An 18,567-nucleotide genomic window follows, 5' to 3' on the forward strand; every position below is an offset into this window, starting at 1 on the left:
TATATATATATATATATATATATATACAGTGCCTACAAGTAGTATTCAACCCCCTGCAGATTTAGCAGCTTTGCACATTCGGAATTAACTTGGCATTGCGACATTTGGACTGTAGATCAGCCTGGAAGTGTGAAATGTACTGCAGCAAAAAAGAATGTTATTTCTTTTTTTATTTTTTTTTTTTTAAATTGTGAAAAGTTTATTCAGAGGGTCATTTATTATTCAACCCCTCAAACCACAAGAATTCTGTTTGGTTCCCCTAAAGTATTAAGAAGTATTTCAGGCACAAAGAACAATGAGCTTCACATGTTTGGATTAATTATCTCTTTTTCCAGCCTTTTCTGACTAATTAAGACCCTCCCCAAACTTGTGAACAGCACTCATACTTGGTCAACATGGGAAAGACAAAGGAGCATTCCAAGGCCATCAGAGACAAGATCGTGGAGGGTCACAAGGCTGGCAAGGGGTACAAAACCCTTTCCAAGGAGTTGGGCCTACCTGTCTCCACTGTTGGGAGCATCATCCGGAAGTGGAAGGCTTATGGAACTACTGTTAGCCTTCCACGGCCTGGACAGCCTTTGAAAGTTTCCACCCGTGCCGAGGCCAGGCTTGTCCGAAGAGTCAAGGCTAACCCAAGGACAACAAGGAAGGAGCTCCGGGAAGATCTCATGGCAGTGGGGACATTGGTTTCAGTCAATACCATAAGTAACGTACTCCACCGCAATGGTCTCCGTTCCAGACGAGCCCGTAAGGTACCTTTACTTTCAAAGCGTCATGTCAAGGCTCGTCTACAGTTTGCTCATGATCACTTGGAGGACTCTGAGACAGACTGGTTCAAGGTTCTCTGGTCTGATGAGACCAAGATCGAGATCTTTGGTTCCAACCACACACGTGACGTTTGGAGACTGGATGGCACTGCATACGACCCCAAGAATACCATCCCTACAGTCAAGCATGGTGGTGGCAGCATCATGCTGTGGGGCTGTTTCTCAGCCAAGGGGCCTGGCCATCTGGTCCGCATCCATGGGAAGATGGATAGCACGGCCTACCTGGAGATTTTGGCCAAGAACCTCCGCTCCTCCATCAAGGATCTTAAGATGGGTCGTCATTTCATCTTCCAACAAGACAACGACCCAAAGCACACAGCCAAGAAAACCAAGGCCTGGTTCAAGAGGGAAAAAATCAAGGTGTTGCAGTAGCCTAGTCAGTCTCCTGACCTTAACCCAATTGAAAACTTGTGGAAGGAGCTCAAGATTAAAGTCCACATGAGACACCCAAAGAACCTAGATAACTTGGAGAAGCTCTGCATGGAGGAGTGGGCCAAGATAACTCCAGAGACCTGTGCCGGCCTGATCAGGTCTTATAAAAGACGATTATTAGCTGTAATTGCAAACAAGGGTTATTCCACAAAATATTAACTTCAAGTAAGAAGGAATGGCGGCAACTCACTGGTGAACGTTAACGGCAATTTTTATTGCACAATCTGCAGCATTGTTACAATGTAACCAGGGAGGGGGGAGTGCAGGGGCGCCGGACGACGGCCGCTTCGCACCGTAGCAGGTGCTTCCACAGGTCCGAATTAGCAAAGTCAGATGAACCTCCCTCTTATGGAGGAGTCTGACAGGTGCAACTAAAAAGCTCAATGGCTGATACCAGATAACAACAGCGTAACAGTATAATCCATATTACAGATAATCAATCAAAGTTGGATAGAGAAAACGAATACAGAGTGTAGAGAAAGTTATCAGCAAGGAATATGATGAACATTTATCATATATACTTGTTCCCTCTTCTAATAGAGATGCATTGCTGCTGAAAACCGAGAAGGTCTTTTTTTATATATATTGTGTGTAACACAATGTTATACCTTCTACTTGTTTTTTTACTTTTTTATTATTAAATCGTTTTAAAGATTATTTATTACTCTATTTTGAGAGGATAAAATCCTTATGTATGAAAAAATATGCTCTGCCGTGCAAGAAAAAAGAAAGAAAAAAAAAAAGAAAAAAGAAAAAAAAACAAAAAACTACGATTATGGATCTGCCAAAGCAAGTACTTTTTTTCAAAAGGAAAATTTATGACAGTAAGTATGTGCATGGGTTGGATGTAATATCTATATTTATTCTTTACTTATTTTACTTTTTTTATGCCCTACTTTTAATTTAAAGATATCTGGCCTCTACTGGGGGGCTTTTTTCTATCTTTTAGCAGGAAATTTAAACACGCTAAGTGCCCGTTATAGGAAAACGGACATGTCGTTACGGTCATTGAGTCCCAAAGGACCCAATGCCTTAGCCTCCATAATGAGGCGCGATTCCCTCTGTAAGAGTTGTTTATGAGTATCGCCACCTCTTCCAGATGGGGTGATCTTGAATACACCCGCAAAAGATAGAACATCTGGATTACCTGCGTGATGTTCTCTAATGTGCCTAATTAGCCTGGGGGACCCCTTCCCTGTTAAGATGGAATTATAGTGTTCTCGAAAACGTACGTATAGGCAGCGTATGGTTTTCCCTATATAGAAGAAGGAACAAGGGCAAAAGATTACATATACAACAAATTTGGTCTTGCATGAGATGAAATGTCTAACGGTGAAATTATGTTCACCTATATTCAGGACCTTGGCTGTCAGATGGAAGGAGCAAAAGTTACAGTCCCCACACCTATAGTTCCCTATCGGTTGGGCACGGTCTAACCATGTTTTTTTGTGGCTAGTAAGCCTGTTCTGTACAAGTAGGTCTCCCAAGTTCTTGCTCCTTCTATATGTCACCAACGGTCCTTTCTTTGCCCTAGTAGATAAATCAAAATCCTCCTCTATTAAATGCCAGTGTCTTTTTATACTGGACCGGATAATGCTGTCCATTGGGCCAAACTTGAAACTAAAAAGGAATCTACCAGAATTTTCTTCCCCAGTTCTTCTTTGTTTTTTATTAGTAAGCTCAGGGGGTCTGGAGTTGGAGCGGAGCCGGGCTTTTTCAATAATATCGAGTGGGTAACCCCTATTCTGTAATCTGGTTGCTAAATCGACACTCTGCTCTTCATATTTTTTCTTGTTGTTGTTAATCCTTTTTATACGTAGGAATTGGCTGAATGGGAGGGACTGCTTGGTATGGGATGGGTGGTAGCTTTCATAGTGCAGTAGTGAATTCTTGGACGTGGGCTTCCTAAACACTTCCCGTGTTAACTCACCATTTTCTAGTGTAAGCCTCACGTCCAAGAATTCCAGCACAGTACCTCCAAACACACTGGTGAATTTCATGTTATGGGTGTTGGTTTCATTTAAAAACTGGACAAAGTCCTGAAAGTCTGATTCCGACCCATCCCAGACCAGAAAAATATCGTCCACGTATCTGAGATATTTTTTTATGTGCTTCAGAAAGGGATTAGTGGTGCTATAAATCAATGTGTCTTCCATTGAAGCCAAGAAGAGGTTTGCGAATGAACAAGCTACGGGGGTACCCATCGCGGTACCCCCGCATTGATGGAACCATTGTTCCCCGAATTTGAAAGAATTATGCTTCAAAATAAGATTTAATGCTTCCTCTATGAAGCAAGCCATATTATGTTCTACACCTAGATTGACGATTAGTTGTTTAATGATCTGGACCCCTTGATCTTGGGGTATTCTGGTGTATAGGCTTTCTATATCGATAGAAGCCATCACAAAGCCCTCCTGCCATTCAAAAGAATCTAAGGTGGAAGCAAACATGCCAGTATCCCTGACATATGATGGAATTCTATCCAGCAATGGGTGAAGAAGCCAATCTATATACTCGGATAGGGGCTCAAAAACCGAGCCTATGCCCGAGACTATAGGGCGCCCAGGTGGTTTTTCACTATGTTTGTGGATTTTAGGTAGGCAGTACCAATGTGGCTTCTGTGGATACAAAGGTAGTAGCTTTTCTGCCATTTTGCTGGATAGAAAACCATTTGCAACTTTTTTGTTCAGGAAAGACCGAAGTTTTTCCTTATATCTATTTGTGGGATCAAACATAATTCTTTCATATGCGGAGGAATCCCCTAGCTGCCTGTCTGCCTCCTCCATGTACAACTTCTTGGGCCAGAGGACTGTACCCCCTCCCTTATCGGGTCTACGGATAACGATATCGTCCCAAGATTGTATAGTTTTTAATGCCTTATCCTCTGCATAAGTCAGGTTCTTTGGAGCTTCAGGATAGTTCAGTGCCTCTATATCCTTAATAAAAAATTTTATCCGGTCCAGTATAAAAAGACACTGGCATTTAATAGAGGAGGATTTTGATTTATCTACTAGGGCAAAGAAAGGACCGTTGGTGACATATAGAAGGAGCAAAAACTTGGGAGACCTACTTGTATTATCCGGTCCAGTATAAAAAGACACTGGCATTTAATAGAGGAGGATTTTGATTTATCTACTAGGGCAAAGAAAGGACCGTTGGTGACATATAGAAGGAGCAAAAACTTGGGAGACCTACATGTACAGAACAGGCTTACTAGCCACAAAAAAACATGGTTAGACCGTGCCCAACCGATAGGGAACTATAGGTGTGGGGACTGTAACTTTTGCTCCTTCCATCTGACAGCCAAGGTCCTGAATATAGGTGAACATAATTTCACCGTTAGACATTTCATCTCATGCAAGACCAAATTTGTTGTATATGTAATCTTTTGCCCTTGTTCCTTCTTCTATATAGGGAAAACCATACGCTGCCTATACGTACGTTTTCGAGAACACTATAATTCCATCTTAACAGGGAAGGGGTCCCCCAGGCTAATTAGGCACATTAGAGAACATCACGCAGGTAATCCAGATGTTCTATCTTTTGCGGGTGTATTCAAGATCACCCCATCTGGAAGAGGTGGCGATACTCATAAACAACTCTTACAGAGGGAATCGCGCCTCATTATGGAGGTTAAGGCATTGGGTCCTTTGGGACTCAATGACCGTAACGACATGTCCGTTTTCCTATAACGGGCACTTAGCGTGTTTAAATTTCCTGCTAAAAGATAGAAAAAAGCCCCCCAGTAGAGGCCAGATATCTTTAAATTAAAAGTAGGGCATAAAAAAAGTAAAATAAGTAAAGAATAAATATAGATATTACATCCAACCCATGCACATACTTACTGTCATAAATTTTCCTTTTGAAAAAAAAGTACTTGCTTTGGCAGATCCATAATCGTAGTTTTTTTTTTTTTTTTCTTTTTTCTTTTTTTTTTTTTTTCTTTTTTCTTGCACGGCAGAGCATATTTTTTCATACATAAGGATTTTATCCTCTCAAAATAGAGTAATAAATAATCTTTAAAACGATTTAATAATAAAAAAGTAAAAAAACAAGTAGAAGGTATAACATTGTGTTACACACAATATATATAAAAAAAGACCTTCTCGGTTTTCAGCAGCAATGCATCTCTATTAGAAGAGGGAACAAGTATATATGATAAATGTTCATCATATTCCTTGCTGATAACTTTCTCTACACTCTGTATTCGTTTTCTCTATCCAACTTTGATTGATTATCTGTAATATGGATTATACTGTTACGCTGTTGTTATCTGGTATCAGCCATTGAGCTTTTTAGTTGCACCTGTCAGACTCCTCCATAAGAGGGAGGTTCATCTGACTTTGCTAATTCAGACCTGTGGAAGCACCTGCTACGGTGCGAAACGGCCGTCGTCCGGCGCCCCTGCACTCCCCCCTCCCTGGTTACATTGTAACAATGCTGCAGATTGTGCAATAAAAATTGCCGTTAACGTTCACCAGTGAGTTGCCGCCATTCCTTCTTACTTGAAGCTCATATTGGATTTCTATACCTTGGCTGAGCACCACAGGGACCGGCTGGAGATCTGTGATCCAAGGAAAAACCACAGCCTCGTGAGTACACACCTGGGCTTGCAGTGCCTAGCCTTTTCTCTTTTTTTATTACCACAAAATATTAAACCTAGGGGTTGAATAATAATTGACCCACACTTTTATGTTGAAAATTTATTAAAATTTAACTGAGCAACATAACTTGTTGGTTTGTAAGATTTATGCATCTGTTAATAAATCCTGCTCTTGTTTGAAGTTTGCAGGCTCTAATTTATTTGCATCTTATCAAACCTGCTAAATCTGCAGGGGGTTGAATACTACTTGTAGGCACTGTATATATATACACAGTTGTGCTCAAACGTTTACATACCCCGGCAGATTTTTTTTCTTTCTTGGCCTTTTTTCAGAGAATTTGAATGATAACACAAAATCTTTTTTCCACTCATGGTTAGTGGTTGGGTAAAGCCATTTATTGTCAAATTGTTTTCTTATTTTAAATCATAAGGACAACTAAAAACTTCCAAATGACCCTGATCAAAAGTTCATATACCCCAGTTTTTAATACTGTGTATTGCCCCCTCTAACACCAATGACAGCTTGAAGTCATTTGTAGTAGTTATGGATAAGGCTCTTTATTTTCTTTGTCGCTCCATTGGGAGACCCAGACAATTGGGTGTATAGCTTCTGCCTCCGGAGGCCACACAAAGTATTACACTTTAAAAAGTGTAACCCCTCCCCTCTGCCTATACACCCTCCCGTGCATCACGGGCCCATCAGTTTTATGCTTTGTGTTGAAGGAGGCACACATTCACGCAAGCTCCACATTTTAGTCAGCAGTAGCTGCTGACTTTATCGGATGGAAGAAAAGAGGGCCCCAGGGCCCCCGGCATGCTCCCTTCTCACCCCACTATGGTCGGCGGTGCTGTTAAGGTTGAGGTACCCATTGCGGGTACAAAGGCTGGAGCCACATGCCGTTATCCTTCCCCATCCCTTAGTGGCTCTGGGAGAAGTGGGATCCTAACCGGTCACCATGCACTGGGACCGGGCTCCCTCCGCAGCCCCTGAGGGAATCTGACGGACAGGAGACTGGATATCATCAGGGACAGGCCCTGCTTCTCAGAGGTACTCTGTGTCCCCTTGGGGACGGCGCATAGAGCGCCTGTGTATCGGACGCTGCAGCAGCTGCTGTGTGTTTGGTGTCGCCGGGACTACCGCGCCGACCGCGCCTGTTTGCCGGCCACGCTTCTAAATTTAGTCCCCGGCTTCTGCGGCCTAGTACCGCATATTCCTGCCCCCGGGCCTGCCAGTCAGGGGTAAGGGCGGGACGCTAGACTGGACGTCAGCGGTGAGGGCTGGAGCATACTTATTATCCTCCTCCCCCCTCACTGAGCACCGTGGGGCACCAGATTCCCGCACTTTCTGAGGCACGCCCACGGCTCCCTCCTCCTCTCAGAACGCTGGCAGCCATTGTTATCATCGCTGCTGCCGGTGGAGAACTTCAGACAGAGCTCCACAACTCTGGGAGGCCCAGGCAGGGAATCTGGTGGACACACAACCGCTGAGGGCGGTCGGTAAGCCGCACCAGTTACAGGTGTTGGCCCCCCTGGGTGCCGAAGTGTATATATATATATCCATATTGTGTATACATTTGCTCTGTTCGGCCGCATTATTTGCTTTGGCTATATACCCTCACTGATTGCTCTAAGAGGAGACAACAGCATGTCGTCTGCAAAAAGCAAGGGTGCCAAGGCACAGGCTTATTTTGCAACTTGTACCTCTTGTGCGGCTATGTTACCTGCAGGTTCCACCTACCCTCATTGTGTGCAATGCTCGGCCCCTGTGACACTCACTCAGCCGGAGCCTCAGGCACTGGTGGGACCCTCGGCCCAGGTAGAACCACCGGCTGCCACTGTCCAGGTGGCAGGGACAGAGTTTGCAGTGTTGGCTGAGAAACTTTCTGAGTCTCTTTCACAATCCATGGCTCAGTCTATGGACAGATGGTCTGCTAAGATACTAGAAGCTTTGCAGTCCAGACCGGTAACACAGGCCCCGGGCACTGTTGAATCATTGCCCCCAGGCCCCCCTCGGTCGGCGCAGCAAACTGCTCCTGGGGTGTCTCCTAGGTCCCACGGTGAGGACTCCGACACGGACCGCAGTCCCAGACCGGCTAAACGGGCTTGCTGGGAACTTCCCTCGACTTCATCACACTGCTCAGGGTCTCAGCATGAGGACTCTCTGGAGGATGAAGCGGAGGTGGCAGATCAGGACTCTGATCCTGACGTTGCTCTCAATCTGGATACACCAGAAGGGGACGCCATAGTAAATGACCTTATAGCGTCCATCAACCAGGTGCTAGAACTTTCTCCTCCAACTCCAATAATAGAGGAGTCAGCTTCACAGCAGGAGAAACACCAATTTAGGTTTCCCAAACGTACACGGAGTGCGTTTTTCGATCACTCCAACTTCAGAGATGCGGTCCAGAAGCACCGAGCATTTCCGGACAAGCGCTTTACTAAGCGCCTTAATGACACACGTTACCCCTTCCCCACTGAAGTAAGTTAAGGGTTGGGCTCAGTGTCCCAAGGTGGATCCTCCAGTCTCCAGACTGGCGGCTAGATCTATAGTAGCAGTGGCAGATGGTTCATCGCTAAAGGATGCCACTGACAGGCAAATAGAGCTCCTGATGAAATCCATCTATGAAGCCATAGGCGCGTCTTTTGCTCCGGCATTCGCAGCCGTATGGGCACTCCAAGCTATCTCAGCTTGTCTGTCTGAGATTAATGCAGTCACACGTGCCTCTACTCCGCAGGTTGTGTCTTTAACCTCTCAGGCGTCAGCTTTTTCGTCCTACGCCATGAACGCCGTCCTGGACTCTGCGAGCCGTACAGCGGTAGCATCCGCCAATTCAGTGGCAGTCCGCAGGGCCATGTGGCTACGCGAATGGAAGGCAGACTCTGCTTCCAAGAAGTTCTTAACCGGTTTGCCATTTTCTGGCGACCGTCTGTTTGGCGAGCAATTGGATGAAATTATTAAACAATCCAAGGGAAAGGACTCGTCCTTACCCCAGTCCAAACCAAACAGACCTCAGCAACGGAAGATACAACCGAGGTTTCGGTCCTTTCGGCCCTCAGCCAGATCTCAATTCTCCACGTCCAACAGGCCACAGAAGGGCCAGAGGAACTCTGATTCATGGCGGTCTAAGTCACGTCCTAAAAAGACCGCCGGAGGAACCGCCCCCAAGGCGGCCTCCTCATGACTTTCGGCCTCCCCAAACCGCATCCTCGGTCGGTGGCAGGCTCTCCCGCTTTTGCGACGCCTGGTTGCCACATGTCCAAGACCGATGGGTGAGAGACATTCTGTCTGATGGTTACAGGATAGAGCTCAGCTCTCGTCCTCCGACTCGTTTCTTCAGAACATCTCCGCCCCCCGAGCGAGCCGATGCTCTTTTTCAGGCGGTGAACACTCTGAAGGCAGAAGGAGTGGTGATCCCTGTTCCCCTTCAAGAGTGTGGTCGCGGTTTTTACTCCAACTTGTTTGTGGTGCCAAAAAAGGACGGATCATTCCGTCCCGTTCTGGACCTCAAACTGCTCAACAGACACGTGAAAACCAGACGGTTCCGGATGGAATCTCTCCGCTCCGTCATCGCCTCGATGTCCCAAGGAGACTTCCTAGCATCAATCGACATCAGGGATGCTTATCTCCACGTGCCGATTGCATCAGCGCTTCCTGCGTTTCGCCATCGGAAACGAACACCTTCAGTTCGTGGCACTGCCTTTCGGCCTGGCGACAGCCCCACGGGTCTTCACCAAGGTCATGGCAACAGTGGTGGCAGTCCTACACTCTCAGGGTCACTCGGTGATCCCTTACTTAGACGATCTTCTAGTCAAGGCACCCTCCCGGGTGGCATGCCAACACAGCCTGAACACTGCTCTGGAGACTCTCCAGAGGTTCGGGTGGATCATCAATTTCCCAAAGTCAAAATTGACACCGACACAATCGCTGACTTACCTCGGGATGGAGTTTCATACTCTCTCAGCGATAGTGAAGCTACCGCTGGACAAACAGCGTTCACTACAGACAGGGGTGCAATCTCTCCTTCGAGCCCAGTCACACCCCCTGAGGCGCCTCATGCACTTCCTAGGGAAGATGGTGGCAGCAATGGAGGCAGTTCCATTTGCGCAGTTTCATCTGCGTCCACTCCAATGGGACATTCTACGCAAATGGGACAAGAGGTCGACGTCCCTCGACAGGAACATCTCCCTTTCTCGGGCAGCCAAAGCCTCTCTTCAGTGGTGGCTTCTTCCCACTTCTTTGTCGAAGGGAAAATCCTTCCTGCCCCCAGCCTGGGCTGTGGTCACGACGGACGCGAGTCTGTCAGGGTGGGGAGCGGTCTTCCTCCACCACAGGGCTCAGGGAACCTGGACTCCGGCAGAGTCCTCCCTTCAGATCAATGTTCTGGAAATAAGGGCAGTGTATCTAGCCCTAAAGGCGTTCCAGCGGTGGCTGGAGGGCAGGCAGATCCGAATTCAGTCGGACAACGCCACGGCGGTGGCGTACATCAACCACCAAGGCGGCACACGCAGTCGTCAAGCCTTCCAAGAAGTTCGGCGGATCCTGCTGTGGGTGGAAGCCACAGCCTCCACCATCTCCGCAGTTCACATCCCGGGCGTAGAAAACTGGGAAGCAGACTTTCTGAGTCGCCAGGGCATGGACGCAGGGGAATGGTCTCTTCACCCGGACGTGTTTCAAGAGATCTGCTGCCGCTGGGGAACGCCGGACGTCGACCTAATGGCGTCCCGGCACAAGTGGAAGGCTTATGGAACTACTGTTAGCCTTCCACGGCCTGGACAGCCTTTGAAAGTTTCCACCCGTGCCGAGGCCAGGCTTGTCCGAAGAGTCAAGGCTAACCCAAGGACAACAAGGAAGGAGCTCCGGGAAGATCTCATGGCAGTGGGGACATTGGTTTCAGTCAATACCATAAGTAACGTACTCCACCGCAATGGTCTCCGTTCCAGACGAGCCCGTAAGGTACCTTTACTTTCAAAGCGTCATGTCAAGGCTCGTCTACAGTTTGCTCATGATCACTTGGAGGACTCTGAGACAGACTGGTTCAAGGTTCTCTGGTCTGATGAGACCAAGATCGAGATCTTTGGTTCCAACCACACACGTGACGTTTGGAGACTGGATGGCACTGCATACGACCCCAAGAATACCATCCCTACAGTCAAGCATGGTGGTGGCAGCATCATGCTGTGGGGCTGTTTCTCAGCCAAGGGGCCTGGCCATCTGGTCCGCATCCATGGGAAGATGGATAGCACGGCCTACCTGGAGATTTTGGCCAAGAACCTCCGCTCCTCCATCAAGGATCTTAAGATGGGTCGTCATTTCATCTTCCAACAAGACAACGACCCAAAGCACACAGCCAAGAAAACCAAGGCCTGGTTCAAGAGGGAAAAAATCAAGGTGTTGCAGTAGCCTAGTCAGTCTCCTGACCTTAACCCAATTGAAAACTTGTGGAAGGAGCTCAAGATTAAAGTCCACATGAGACACCCAAAGAACCTAGATAACTTGGAGAAGCTCTGCATGGAGGAGTGGGCCAAGATAACTCCAGAGACCTGTGCCGGCCTGATCAGGTCTTATAAAAGACGATTATTAGCTGTAATTGCAAACAAGGGTTATTCCACAAAATATTAAACCTAGGGGTTGAATAATAATTGACCCACACTTTTATGTTGAAAATTTATTAAAATTTAACTGAGCAACATAACTTGTTGGTTTGTAAGATTTATGCATCTGTTAATAAATCCTGCTCTTGTTTGAAGTTTGCAGGCTCTAACTTATTTGCATCTTATCAAACCTGCTAAATCTGCAGGGGGTTGAATACTACTTGTAGGCACTGTATATATATACACAGTTGTGCTCAAACGTTTACATACCCCGGCAGATTTTTTTTCTTTCTTGGCCTTTTTTCAGAGAATTTGAATGATAACACAAAATCTTTTTTCCACTCATGGTTAGTGGTTGGGTAAAGCCATTTATTGTCAAATTGTTTTCTTATTTTAAATCATAAGGACAACTAAAAACTTCCAAATGACCCTGATCAAAAGTTCATATACCCCAGTTTTTAATACTGTGTATTGCCCCCTCTAACACCAATGACAGCTTGAAGTCATTTGTAGTAGTTATGGATAAGGCTCTTTATTTTCTTTGTCGCTCCATTGGGAGACCCAGACAATTGGGTGTATAGCTTCTGCCTCCGGAGGCCGCACAAAGTATTACACTTTAAAAAGTGTAACCCCTCCCCTCTGCCTATACACCCTCACGTGCATCACGGGCCCATCAGTTTTATGCTTTGTGTTGAAGGAGGCACACATTCACGCAAGCTCCACATTTTAGTCAGCAGTAGCTGCTGACTTTATCGGATGGAAGAAAAGAGGGCCCCAGGGCCCCCGGCATGCTCCCTTCTCACCCCACTATGGTCGGCGGTGCTGTTAAGGTTGAGGTACCCATTGCGGGTACAAAGGCTGGAGCCACATGCCGTTATCCTTCCCCATCCCTTAGTGGCTCTGGGAGAAGTGGGATCCTAACCGGTCACCATGCACTGGGACCGGGCTCCCTCCGCAGCCCCTGAGGGAATCTGACGGACAGGAGACTGGATATCATCAGGGACAGGCCCTGCTTCTCAGAGGTACTCTGTGTCCCCTTGGGGACGGCGCATAGAGCGCCTGTGTATCGGACGCTGCAGCAGCTGCTGTGTGTTTGGTGTCGCCGGGACTACCGCGCCGACCGCGCCTGTTTGCCGGCCACGCTTCTAAATTTAGTCCCCGGCTTCTGCGGCCTAGTACCGCATATTCCTGCCCCCGGGCCTGCCAGTCAGGGGTAAGGGCGGGACGCTAGACTGGACGTCAGCGGTGAGGGCTGGAGCATACTTAGTATCCTCCTCCCCCCTCACTGAGCACCGTGGGGCACCAGATTCCCGCACTTTCTGAGGCACGCCCACGGCTCCCTCCTCCTCTCAGAACGCTGGCAGCCATTGTTATCATCGCTGCTGCCGGTGGAGAACTTCAGACAGAGCTCCACAACTCTGGGAGGCCCAGGCAGGGAATCTGGTGGACACACAACCGCTGAGGGCGGTCGGTAAGCCGCACCAGTTACAGGTGTTGGCCCCCCTGGGTGCCGAAGTGTATATATATATATCCATATTGTGTATACATTTGCTCTGTTCGGCCGCATTATTTGCTTTGGCTATATACCCTCACTGATTGCTCTAAGAGGAGACAACAGCATGTCGTCTGCAAAAAGCAAGGGTGCCAAGGCACAGGCTTATTTTGCAACTTGTACCTCTTGTGCGGCTATGTTACCTGCAGGTTCCACCTACCCTCATTGTGTGCAATGCTCGGCCCCTGTGACACTCACTCAGCCGGAGCCTCAGGCACTGGTGGGACCCTCGGCCCAGGTAGAACCACCGGCTGCCACTGTCCAGGTGGCAGGGACAGAGTTTGCAGTGTTGGCTGAGAAACTTTCTGAGTCTCTTTCACAATCCATGGCTCAGTCTATGGACAGATGGTCTGCTAAGATACTAGAAGCTTTGCAGTCCAGACCGGTAACACAGGCCCCGGGCACTGTTGAATCATTGCCCCCAGGCCCCCCTCGGTCGGCGCAGCAAACTGCTCCTGGGGTGTCTCCTAGGTCCCACGGTGAGGACTCCGACACGGACCGCAGTCCCAGACCGGCTAAACGGGCTTGCTGGGAACTTCCCTCGACTTCATCACACTGCTCAGGGTCTCAGCATGAGGACTCTCTGGAGGATGAAGCGGAGGTGGCAGATCAGGACTCTGATCCTGACGTTGCTCTCAATCTGGATACACCAGAAGGGGACGCCATAGTAAATGACCTTATAGCGTCCATCAACCAGGTGCTAGAACTTTCTCCTCCAACTCCAATAATAGAGGAGTCAGCTTCACAGCAGGAGAAACACCAATTTAGGTTTCCCAAACGTACACGGAGTGCGTTTTTCGATCACTCCAACTTCAGAGATGCGGTCCAGAAGCACCGAGCATTTCCGGACAAGCGCTTTACTAAGCGCCTTAATGACACACGTTACCCCTTCCCCACTGAAGTAGTTAAGGGTTGGGCTCAGTGTCCCAAGGTGGATCCTCCAGTCTCCAGACTGGCGGCTAGATCTATAGTAGCAGTGGCAGATGGTTCATCGCTAAAGGATGCCACTGACAGGCAAATAGAGCTCCTGATGAAATCCATCTATGAAGCCATAGGCGCGTCTTTTGCTCCGGCATTCGCAGCCGTATGGGCACTCCAAGCTATCTCAGCTTGTCTGTCTGAGATTAATGCAGTCACACGTGCCTCTACTCCGCAGGTTGTGTCTTTAACCTCTCAGGCGTCAGCTTTTTCGTCCTACGCCATGAACGCCGTCCTGGACTCTGCGAGCCGTACAGCGGTAGCATCCGCCAATTCAGTGGCAGTCCGCAGGGCCATGTGGCTACGCGAATGGAAGGCAGACTCTGCTTCCAAGAAGTTCTTAACCGGTTTGCCATTTTCTGGCGACCGTCTGTTTGGCGAGCAATTGGATGAAATTATTAAACAATCCAAGGGAAAGGACTCGTCCTTACCCCAGTCCAAACCAAACAGACCTCAGCAACGGAAGATACAACCGAGGTTTCAGTCCTTTCGGCCCTCAGCCAGATCTCAATTCTCCACGTCCAACAGGCCACAGAAGGGCCAGAGGAACTCTGATTCATGGCGGTCTAAGTCACGTCCTAAAAAGACCGCCGGAGGAACCGCCCCCAAGGCGGCCTCCTCATGACTTTCGGCCTCCCCAAACCGCATCCTCGGTCGGTGGCAGGCTCTCCCGCTTTTGCGACGCCTGGTTGCCACATGTCCAAGACCGATGGGTGAGAGACATTCTGTCTCACGGTTACAGGATAGAGCTCAGCTCTCGTCCTCCGACTCGTTTCTTCAGAACATCTCCGCCCCCCGAGCGAGCCGATGCTCTTTTTCAGGCGGTGAACACTCTGAAGGCAGAAGGAGTGGTGATCCCTGTTCCCCTTCAAGAGTGTGGTCGCGGTTTTTACTCCAACTTGTTTGTGGTGCCAAAAAAGGACGGATCATTCCGTCCCGTTCTGGACCTCAAACTGCTCAACAGACACGTGAAAACCAGACGGTTCCGGATGGAATCTCTCCGCTCCGTCATCGCCTCGATGTCCCAAGGAGACTTCCTAGCATCAATCGACATCAGGGATGCTTATCTCCACGTGCCGATTGCACCAGAGCATCAGCGCTTCCTGCGTTTCGCCATCGGAAACGAACACCTTCAGTTCGTGGCACTGCCTTTCAGCCTGGCGACAGCCCCACGGGTCTTCACCAAGGTCATGGCAACAGTGGTGGCAGTCCTACACTCTCAGGGTCACTCGGTGATCCCTTACTTAGACGATCTTCTAGTCAAGGCACCCTCCCGGGTGGCATGCCAACACAGCCTGAACACTGCTCTGGAGACTCTCCAGAGGTTCGGGTGGATCATCAATTTCCCAAAGTCAAAATTGACACCGACACAATCGCTGACTTACCTCGGGATGGAGTTTCATACTCTCTCAGCGATAGTGAAGCTACCGCTGGACAAACAGCGTTCACTACAGACAGGGGTGCAATCTCTCCTTCGAGCCCAGTCACACCCCCTGAGGCGCCTCATGCACTTCCTAGGGAAGATGGTGGCAGCAATGGAGGCAGTTCCATTTGCGCAGTTTCATCTGCGTCCACTCCAATGGGACATTCTACGCAAATAGGACAAGAGGTCGATGTCCCTCGACAGGAACATCTCCCTTTCTCGGGCAGCCAAAGCCTCTCTTCAGTGGTGGCTTCTTCCCACTTCTTTGTCGAAGGGAAAATCCTTCCTGCCCCCAGCCTGGGCTGTGGTCACGACGGACGCGAGTCTGTCAGGGTGGGGAGCGGTCTTCCTCCACCACAGGGCTCAGGGAACCTGGACTCCGGCAGAGTCCTCCCTTCAGATCAATGTTCTGGAAATAAGGGCAGTGTATCTAGCCCTAAAGGCGTTCCAGCGGTGGCTGGAGGGCAGGCAGATACGAATTCAGTCGGACAACGCCAATTCGGTGGCGTACATCAACCACCAAGGCGGCACACGCAGTCGTCAAGCCTTCCAAGAAGTTCGGCGGATCCTGCTGTGGGTGGAAGCCACAGCCTCCACCATCTCCGCAGTTCACATCCCGGGCGTAGAAAACTGGGAAGCAGACTTTCTCAGTCGCCAGGGCATGGACGCAGGGGAATGGTCTCTTCACCCGGACGTGTTTCAAGAGATCTGCTGCCGCTGGGGAACGCCGGACGTCGACCTAATGGCGTCCCGGCACAACAACAAGGTCCCGGCATTCATGGCACGGTCTCAAGATCACAGAGCTCTGGCGGCAGACGCATTAGTTCAGGATTGGTCGCAGTTTCGACTGCCTTATGTCTTTCCTCCTCTGGCACTGCTGCCCAGAGTGTTACGCAAGATCAGGTCCGACTGCCGCCGCGCCATCCTCATCGCCCCAGACTGGCCGAGGAGGTCGTGGTACCCGGATCTGTGGCATCTAACGGTGGGTCAACCGTGGGCACTACCAGACCGACCAGACTTGCTGTCTCAAGGGCCTTTTTTCCATCTAAATTCTGCGGCCCTCAACCTGACTGTGTGGCCATTGAGTCCTGGATCCTAGCGTCCTCAGGGTTATCTCAAGAGGTCATTGCCACTATGAGACAGGCCAGGAAACCGACGTCCGCCAAGATCTACCACAGGACGTGGAGGATCTTCTTATCCTGGTGCTCTGATCAGGGTTTTACTCCCTGGCCGTTTGCCTTGCCCACTTTTCTGTCTTTCCTTCAATCCGGAATGGACAAGGGTTTGTCTCTCGGCTCTCTCAAGGGACAAGTATCGGCGCTTTCCGTGTTTTTTCAAAAGCGTCTAGCCAGGCTTCCGCAGGTCCGCACGTTCCTGCAGGGGGTTTGCCACATAGTCCCACCTTACAAGCGTCCGCTAAAACCCTGGGATCTTAACAGGGTGCTAACGGCCCTTCAGAAACCACCTTTCGAGCCGATGAGGGATGTTTCTCTTTCACGCCTTTCGCAGAAGGTGGTCTTCCTAGTGGCAGTCACGTCACTTCGGAGAGTGTCTGAGCTAGCAGCGCTGTCATGCAAAGCCCCCTTCCTGGTGTTTCACCAGGATAAGGTGGTTCTGCGTCCGGTCCCGGAATTTCTCCCTAAGGTGGTATCCCCTTTTCATCTCAATCAGGATATCTCCTTACCTTCTTTTTGTCCTAATCCAGTTCACCAATGTGAAAAGGATTTGCACTTGTTAGATCTCGTGAGAGCACTCAGACTCTACATTTCTCGCACGGCGCCCCTGCGCCGTTCTGATGCGCTCTTTGTCCTTGTCGCTGGCCAGCGTAAGGGGTCGCAGGCTTCCAAGTCAACCCTGGCTCGGTGGATCAAGGAACCGATTCTTGAAGCCTACCGTTCGTCTGGACTTCCGGTTCCTACAGGGCTGAAAGCCCATTCTACCAGAGCCGTAGGTGCGTCCTGGGCATTGCGGCACCAGGCTACGGCTCAGCAGGTGTGTCAGGCGGCTACCTGGTCGAGTCTGCACACTTTCACAAAACACGATCAGGTGCATACCTATGCTTCGGCGGATGCCAGTCTAGGTAGGCAAGTCCTTCAGGCGGCGGTTGCCCACCTGTAAGAGGGGGTCGTTTTTACGGCTCTTTTTATCGAGGTATTCTTTACCCACCCAGGGACTGCTTTTGGACGTCCCAATTGTCTGGGTCTCCCAATGGAGCGACAAAGAAGAAGGGAATTTTGTTTACTTACCGTAAATTCCTTTTCTTCTAGCTCCTATTGGGAGACCCAGCACCCGCCCCTGTTCCCTTCGGGCTGTTGTTCTTTTGTGTACACATGTTGTTCATGTTGAATTGTTCTTTGGTTCATGGTTTCAGTTCTCCGAACATCCTTCGGATTGAGTTTACCTTAGACCAATTTATAAGTTTCCTCCTTCCTGCTTTGGCACCAAAACTGATGGGCCTGTGATGCATGGGAGGGTGTATAGGCAGAGGGGAGGGGTTACACTTTTTAAAGTGTAATACTTTGTGTGGCCTCCGGAGGCAGAAGCTATACACCCAATTGTCTGGGTCTCCCAATAGGAGCTAGAAGAAAAGGAATTTACGGTAAGTAAACAAAATTCCCTTCTTCTCAGCTGGTAAAGCTGTCCATTCTTCTTGTTAAAAAGCTTCCAGTTCCTGTAAATTACTGGGCTTTTTTGCATGAACTGTGCGCTTGAGTTCTCCCCAGAGTGGCTCAATGATATTGAGGCCAGGAGACTGAGATGGCCACTCCGGAACCTTCAATTTGTTCTGCTGTAGCCAATGACAGGTCAACTTGGCCTTGTGTTTTGGATTGTTGTCATGTTGGAACGTCCAAGTACGTCCCATGCACAGTTTTCGGGCTGATAAGTACAAATATGCCTCCAGTATTTACTGATATTGTGCTGCATTCATCTTTCCTTCAACTTTAACCAAGTTTCTTGTGCCTTTGTAGCTCACACATCCCCACGTCATCAGCAATCCACCTCCGTGCTTTACAGTAGGAATGGTGTTCCTTTCATCATAAGCCTTGTTGACACCTCTCCAAATGTAATGTTTATGGTTGTGGCCAAAAAGTTCGCTTTTAGTCTCATCACTCCAAACTACCTTGTTCCAAACGTTTGGAGGCTTGTCTCTGTGCTGTTT

General features: G+C 48.9%; 1 protein-coding gene across 3 annotated transcripts in view; it reads left to right on the top strand.

Moving 5' to 3' along the window:
* GTF2I (general transcription factor IIi) overlaps positions 1–18,567 on the top strand; it is a 151,085-nt gene that overhangs the window by 117,423 nt on the left and 15,095 nt on the right. The window lies entirely within an intron of this gene.

Source organism: Anomaloglossus baeobatrachus, chromosome 2 (assembly GCF_048569485.1).
Source record: "Anomaloglossus baeobatrachus isolate aAnoBae1 chromosome 2, aAnoBae1.hap1, whole genome shotgun sequence".
In the NCBI taxonomy this organism is placed as follows: Eukaryota; Metazoa; Chordata; class Amphibia; order Anura; family Aromobatidae; genus Anomaloglossus; species Anomaloglossus baeobatrachus.